Source organism: Camelus dromedarius, chromosome 31, assembly GCF_036321535.1.
Source record: "Camelus dromedarius isolate mCamDro1 chromosome 31, mCamDro1.pat, whole genome shotgun sequence".
Taxonomy (NCBI): domain Eukaryota; kingdom Metazoa; phylum Chordata; class Mammalia; order Artiodactyla; family Camelidae; genus Camelus; species Camelus dromedarius.
Window position 1 is genome coordinate 20,660,823 of NC_087466.1, and position 7,764 is coordinate 20,668,586.

The 7,764-nt window shown below is 51.6% G+C and overlaps 1 long non-coding RNA gene across 5 annotated transcripts; it reads left to right on the forward strand.

The window, feature by feature from the left end:
- The first annotated feature begins 1,543 nt into the window (after positions 1-1,543).
- LOC116149982 (uncharacterized) lies at positions 1,544-7,530 on the forward strand. 5 transcript variants are annotated; one of them, XR_010378609.1, is made up of 6 exons: positions 1,544-2,057; positions 2,234-2,406; positions 3,258-3,352; positions 3,994-4,199; positions 4,567-4,684; positions 5,642-7,530. It is a non-coding gene; the product is annotated as an uncharacterized LOC116149982 (long non-coding RNA). The 5 variants fall into 5 exon arrangements; XR_010378611.1 differs by having other exon boundaries at positions 7,091-7,530; XR_010378608.1 differs by having other exon boundaries at positions 1,547-2,057; positions 4,567-7,530.
- The last annotated feature ends 234 nt before the right edge of the window (positions 7,531-7,764 follow it).

A 7,764-nucleotide genomic window follows, 5' to 3' on the forward strand; every position in this document is an offset into this window, starting at 1 on the left:
CCCCAAAAGGAGGAATAATCATATGAGCTCCTTTTGTGGAACTACCATTAGCAAATGCCCGGGAAATGCTTACTGCTAATATGCTGTCATTCAGTCATTCAACAAACATTTGCTGAGCATCTACAATGTGCCAGATTCTGTTTGGGGCACCAGGGAGACAGCAGGGAACAAGACAGACAGCATCCCCGTCCTCGTGGAGCTGACATTCTAGAAGGTGGGAGTAGTTTCTGGTTTCATTTTGGAAGATACCCAGGGCTTTGTGTGGTACCTGGCTCACAGGTCAATACTTCTCTTTTTCTTTTTTGTAAATGAATGGTAAACCGCCAAACACCAGGAGGGAAGGGCCCAGCGATAGTGTGTGTAGGGGAGACTGGCGGTGATTCTGGGTCTGGAGGTTGCAACCACCTTTCCTCCTAGGTCCTGGCAATCTCCAGGCCCCCGTGAAGGATCCTCAGCCCAGCTGACACGACGCTGACCACACTGCCTCCGACAGTAGCAAGCAAAAAAGCCAGGATCCCTCACTAGCCAGAAGGCAGCCTGACTTCTGCAGCCAGGCACAACCTGGCAACACGGTGGAGGTGCCAGCCTTCCAATGGCCTGGGGTGTTTTCACACACAAATCCAAATATCTGGCTTCTCTAGAAACATCAGACGTTTTGCCATATTGGGGCGCAATCCTACCTGGCTATGCTGGGCTGGGGCCTCTGCTCTCTGGGTCACTCCTGTCCCCTCCTTTATGTACCAGCATGGCTTCTGACGACATCTGAGTTTCCAATCCCTTCTCTACATGGAGTGAGCAGGAGTCTTATGAGGTGATGAGTGGCATCTTAAGTGAAAAGAAGCTTCCTCCATCCTGGTTGGAGCAGGCACAGGATAGGGTGGAACAAGCCTAGGGTTGGGAACCAGATAATCAGTGGTTTAAATCCTGGCTCTGCCACTCCTTGGCTGTGTGGTCTTGGGAACCTCAGTTTTCTTATCTTGAAAATGGGAAGATGTGTCCCATCAGGCTCTTGCAAGGAATGAATGAACATAAAAGGTCTATTATGCACTAGGCACAGTCAGGGGCCAGGGACACAAAGGACTAGACAAGGGGTTAAAACCCCAAACCTACAGAGATCAGACAAGTAATGTAAACAAGTGAACTAGCTCGGGTGTGGGGCAATAGGGACTGGTGGGGAGTGGAATGGAGTGAACCAAGAGAGCACCTGCCCTATTTAAAGGTGAATTCCAGCCAACTGTCATTGTGGAACAATGTAGGGCCCAAGGTTACCAAATCTTCTGATTTTTTTTTTTTAACAAAAGCAACAGATCCAGATTTTTAATGTGAAATCTCTTTAAAACAATGCCAATTAACTTGTTAAAAATGATAAAACTCTATGCAAGGAGGACTAAATCCATTTGTGGACCACCAGTGGGCAATCTCTGGGTCAGAAACATGAGACTTCCGCTCTCATTGACTTTGCAGCCTGGGCTGGGGCGGGGAGACCGAGGGGGAGCTGGGTATGAGGAAATAATTTCACAATTCTGGATTTACTATTTGCGATCAGTTCTATAAAAGGGAAGCAGTGCGATGTGGGAGCGTGTACTCCGAGGAGAAAGAGGAAGTGCTGCCGAAGAAGAGACACTTCAGCTGAGGCCTGAAGGCTGAGCTCTTGGGGTGAGGGGGAGCGGGCAGGAAGCAGGGGAAGGGCAGGCCCGGTGGAAGGAACAGCATCGGCAAAGCCTCAGCCGCGGGACTTGCATCTGTCCAGCTAGGGATCTGAAAGGCGGCCGGCTCGGCACAGACACTTCGCCAAAACAAAGGGCGGTTGGTACATCTCTCACCGGAGTGGAAAAAAGGGGAAACCCTTCTAGAGAATTCTGTTTCAAGCTCAGGAATCACCAACCAGAATGCCAGGGAGTGGAGGGTGAATCAGGCTGCCCTGGAGACCCCCTCCCCACGGACTGGCTGGAAACCTGGCCTGGGGGAACCGTCTCTGGGCCTGACATCGTCCACCCAGGCCCTGCCCCGACCCGCTCTTTCTGAAGGAGGGACCTGGTCACGCTCCCGATTTCTCTGTGAGTATGCGCTGGTTGGGGCGAGGCCTGCCTGGCACGTCCCAGAACAAACGGAGTTAGCGGGCGGGGAGGAGGGCGGGGAGGGCAGAGGGAGCACATGGAGACCCACCTGCCTGGGTCTCACTCCTCCCCGCTGCGTCTGGATCCGGCTCGAACTTCACCTTTCCCCTCCTCAGGCCTCAACCTGCTCGTCCCGGCTCGCCGCGGGGTCCTGCAGAGGCGCCGCGGGTCTGCGGGAAGTTCTTCCGGGTCACGCTCAAGGTCAAATTGATTTGCATGTGAGCCTCTGCTTCCGGCCAGCCCCGGGTTCACGGTGAACAAGACCGCAGAGGCTCCGTCACCCCGGGAGGTGGGGCTGTTAGGGAGGCCGAGCTGTGGGGACCCTCGGTGTCCCGAAATCCTTTACAACAGCTGTCGCATAAAAGCCCGGAACCGCTGCTTGCAGACTCTCCACTGAGAATGTTAATGGCCAGGGCTGGGCATACAGTCGGTGCACAATAAATGCACACCCAAAGAAGGGCGGTCTGGAAAGGGAGAGAGCGAGTCTGCTTTCTGAGCTCACACTCCACTGCCTGGGGAGCCCGCGCACTCTCAGCTCAGCTCAGCCCAGCCCATCTCTCTCCAATGACCACTGGGAAGGAAAAAATATTAATATGTTCAACCCTAATCAAATCTGGATAATTTCACTAGAAACCTTTCCATAATTTCATCAGCGTTAAAGGATTACAATAGCAACAAATTAAACCAACAGGCATGAATTTAGTTGCTCAAGAGGAAAATGTAGCTTGATTTAGAAACGGATGTTACAGTTTATTAACCAATCTAAATTAATTCGATTTTGAGCCACTGTTAAATATACATTAGGATGTATCACCCAATAGCATCACTGGCAGGGGGAGAGAAGGGAGAGGAAGAAAAAGAAGCAAGGCCAACTGAGCTTGGTGCCTACACACAAAATGGTGTGTTGATTCTATGGTATCTGGCTGGGGGTTCAAAATTAGAGAAGGGAGTACCAGCTTAGACTCCTGGTAACAAGAATTACAAACTCAATACAAGCTGGCTTAAGCCAAAAAGAGAATTTATTATCTCAGTATCTGAAAATTTCAGGGCTTGTCAAGCTTCAGGTACAGCTGAATCCAGGTGCTCAAAAGTCAATAGGCATTGGCCTTTCTCTGTCTTAGTCTGTTTTCTTCTCTCTAGATTTTGCTCTCCATCAGGATGAACATCAGAAGCTCCAGATTTTCATTCTACTGGCTTAGCCACCTCGCAGAAAGAGAGGCCACTTCAAATCCCAGGTAAAGCTCTCACCAGCCCGTCCAAGGGCATGAACCACTCTGATGGGCTAGGCTTGGGCCCCTCGCTCATCCTTGAGCTAGAGAGGAGAGGAGGATGGTCAGATCCACACGGGGCACATGGACTAAGAGCAGGAGAGGGGCGGTTCCAGAGGAGCTGTTACCAGTTTTGAAGATGGAGGAAGGGTCAGTGGGCCCTCTAGAATGCAAGTCTCCTCTAGACACTAAAAGAGGCAAGGAACAAATTCTCCCCTGGAGCCTCCTCCGACACCATGATTTTAGTCCATAAGACTCATTTTGGACTTCTGATCTCCAGAACCGTAAGGGAATAAATATCAATTGCTTTAAGCCACCAAGTTTTGGCGATGTGTCACAGCAGTGATAAGAAGCTGACACATCTGTAGAAGACCCTGCACTCCCCATGGGTGTGAGGCAGCCAACACACCATGGGGTGGAGGAGCCTCCAAAGACAACAGAGCAAAAACTATTTCGTGTTGCAACAATTTCACATCCATTAGGGTCCAGAATGCAAAATTTGCTTGAGTGGCTGTACTAAAATATAAGCCGTCAAAGACGTCCCAGGCTGCGTGCAGGCTGTTTTCGAATATGTCTTTGTGAGTGAAAAATGTTGCCTCCCATATCAGCAAACAAAGGATGCTGGGGCCATTACGCCATCAGCCACTACGGCGCTCCACGATGGTCAGCGGAGGGAACTCAGGCTGGAGACCAGCAGGCTGCTTGCTGACAAGTCCTCAGCCTCTGCAGCCAACACCCCCATCCCACCAGCCATGCTGCCTGCTGAGGGGAATTAGGATGGGAAAGCACAGGACACTGGCCCTGGAGCGCCAAGGTGCGGACCACAGGAATGATTTCAATGAGCCCAGACTCTTGCATCTTCCCAGACACAGAAAAGTGCTCAATTCCTTGAGATATCTGGTTCTCTTTAATTAACAGTAACCTTTTGCTGTTCCCACTACCTGGTCTTTTTTGCGAGAACTTCTGTATATCCTGGCTCCTCCCCTCCCTCTTTGGAGCAGTCCCTCAGAGTGATCTGAGAGGCTGCCCCCCCCCCCAGGTTGAAGTCCTCAGCAAGTCCGCCAAATAAAACATAACTCTCAACTTTTAGGCTGTGCATTTGTTTTCAGTCGACATCTTCGTAGATCAGGGCACCCCCTAGCAGATGCAGCACTGTGACGGCCTTGACTGTCATCTGCTAGGGTCTCCGACTGCGCGGCACGTGAATGATGGGGTGACGGCCCTGCTGCTGTGTTGTGAACCCACCCTGTGCCCCAGAGGTGCTCCCCCGCAGTGACCCAGCGTGGAAGGGAAATGAAGGTAGGCCCATTCTGGCAAGACGTGGAATGCCTCCGATGGGGGACCTTGGCTCCAGGATTTCCCATCAGCCTGGACAAAAACTTCTTACTGTGCTGAGCCCCCTCCTACCTGACCCTCCTTGGGCCCCTCACTCCCAGACCAGCCTCTCAGCCTGCAGCCTCTCCCTCCTCCTCCTCATCCCTGTTTCCCCCCATAACCCTCTTGCACATCTAATCTCACCTTGGCATCTTCTTGAAGGACCCAAACTGACCCAGCACTGTGGGAATTAGAAAAAGAGACCCCGCTCCAACCACCACTGCCACGTCCGGGTGGATGCGTAACAATCAGAAGCTTTTTCCCACGTGGGCACACTCCAGTGCTACCTTAGAGTGACTGTGCTCACTGGCCAGGCCCCGAGTATCCCAGCCTCCACTGTCCCCACCTGGCCCTTTCTGCTCCCCTCACCTGCCAGGGTCCTGGGACACTGAGGTTTGCCAATCTGGTGGTCGCACCAACTTGCTGTGTGTCCTTGGCCCAGCTGCTGCCCCTTTCTGAGTCGTGCTCACCTGTTCTTGCAACCAAGGGAGAAAGACAGGCCCTTCTCTTCGAGAGCCCTCTACCTCTGTGCACTGACAGCGCTAGGGAAGATGGAGAGGGAGATAAAGAGAAAATAGTACTGCTTAATTGCCTCATTAAGCCCGCCTTGTTGGGAAACCAGAATTGGAGCAGGCTTCCTCTGTTTTATTGCTCGCCTGCCCCCTCCTCAGCGGATCACGCAGCTGAATGCCGAGGGGGATGGGGGAGGGTGGGGAAGGGGCCTGGAGACAGCGGAGGATGCTTGGGAAGGGGCAGGACCTGGCCAGCCTCAGGCACAGCGATGTTCACATCCCTGTTGGGGTTTTATTTGGCCACATGTAACAAAGCCCCCCAAACGGCCACTTAAACAAGAGTGGGATTTATATTTCTCCCGTGTGACAGTGACGGTAACAAGTGCTACTGTGGAACGTGACCTCCGTGGGCACCCAGAGCTGTTCTCAGCGTGGTACATAGATTAACTCACATTAACCCCATGTCCTGGGGTGAAGAGCACCCCTGCGAAATTCACGTCCACCTGGAACCTGTGAATGTGACCTTATTTGGAAATAGGGTGTTGACAGATGTGATCAAGTTTAGATGAGGTCCTACTGATCAGGGTGGGCCCTTAGCCAATGACTGGTGTCCTTTAAGAAGAGGGGAATCTGGACACAGAGACACAGAGGGAAGCCTGTTATGTGACAACAAAGAAAGAAGTTGGAGGGGTGTGTCTACAAGCCAACGAACATCCGGGATTGCCTGCCACCAGCAGAAGCTCAGAGAGGGGCATGGAACAGATTCTCCCCAGAGACCCCAGAAGGAACTGACCTTGCTGACACCTTGATTTCAGAGTTCTAGCCTCCAGGACTGTGAGAGATTAGATTTCAGTTGCTTTAAGCCACTTTGTGGTACTTGGTTGCAGCAGCCCAGGAAAGAAATTCACTCCCAGAAGCGGGTTCTGTCCCCATCCCCATTTTACAGATGGGAGCCTGAGGCACACTGAGGCTTTCCTCCGCTGCCACCTCCCTTAGTCTGTCCGAGCCTTTGCTTCTTCATCTACGAAACGAGGCTCACGTGCTGCTCCTCTGTCCCCATCGCACAGGGCTACCTGAGAGGATGCTCCCCAGGCCCTTGTGTGTGCTGGACATGTGTGTGTTGTTGTTTTACCATTTCCCCCGTTTCTCGTGGCATTAAGGACATTCCTACTGTATAGCCATCACCACCACCCATCTCCAGAATTTTTTAATCTTGCAAAACTGAAACTCTAAGCCCACTAAACACTAACTCCTCATTCCCCCTCCCCCAGCACCGGCCACTCTACTTTCTGTCTATGAATTTGACTCTGGGGACCTCATATAAGTGGAATCATAGTATCTGTCCTTTTGTGACTGGCTTCTTTCACTCAACATAATGTCCCCAAGATTCATCCATGTTATAGCAGGTGTCAGAATCTCCTTCCTTTGTAAGGCTGAACCATATGCCATTGTGTGGATGGACCACATTTTGCTCATCCATTCGTCAGTAGATGGACAGTCGAGTGGCTTCCCTTTTGACTACTATGAATAATGCTGCTATGAACGTGGGTTACAAATATCAGACGTGCGTGTTTTAAAATTCTTAATTATCAACATTGTCAACATCTGTGCCGTTTATTTTCTCTTTGCCCCCAGCATTCTTTCTCCACGGGGCTGACCCTACAAACGACATCTCCCAGGCTCCCTCTGGCCCCGGCCAGGCTCAGCCAATGGGAGGCAGTGGCAGGAAGCTGGTGGGCGGGGAGAAAGAGGTGAGGGCACTTGTTCCTCTAGCTCCCTCTCATCTCATCCACTTCTGGCAATGGCTTCATCTTTGCAGGACCACAGCTTTGGAAGCCTGTCTCCTCCTGTCTGGCTCCCATGCTCACTGGACTCCTATAATGTTGCTTCCTCCCTCTGTCCCTTCGGACCCAGGAGCAGGTACACCCCCACAAGTGTCAGCCCCTTTCACTCTGCCACCTCCATGGAGAGACCCTTCACCACACACTCTTTGCTGGACCATCTGAGGGCAACTCTGTCTCCAGCTGGACCCTGAATGACACACCCTCTTTATTTTACAGATGAGGAAACTGACACACAGAAAGATTAAGTAAATTGCTCAGAGTTATATCCCTAGTGAACCGGCTTGAACACAGGCTGTCTGATTCTAGAGTCCATGCTCTGAATCAGGGCTCAGCCAACCACAGCCCTTGAGCCAGACCCGGCCCACTGCCTGTTTTTGTCAATAAAGTTTTACTGGCACACAGCCAGGCCCACTGACTTAAGTATGTTCTGCGTCTGTCTTCGTCCTACAATGGTGAAGTGAGTCGCTGCAACAGGGACAGTGTGGCCCCCAAACCCCTAAATATTTATTGTCAGGACCTTTACGAAAATACGTTTGTCGGCCCCTGCTCTAAGTAGCTGTGCTATGCTGCCTTTTGGGGGTTTGAGGCCTCGAAAGCCTTACTTGGAGGCCAGGAATCTTACCATTCTTTCCATTTTGGCAAATTGAAA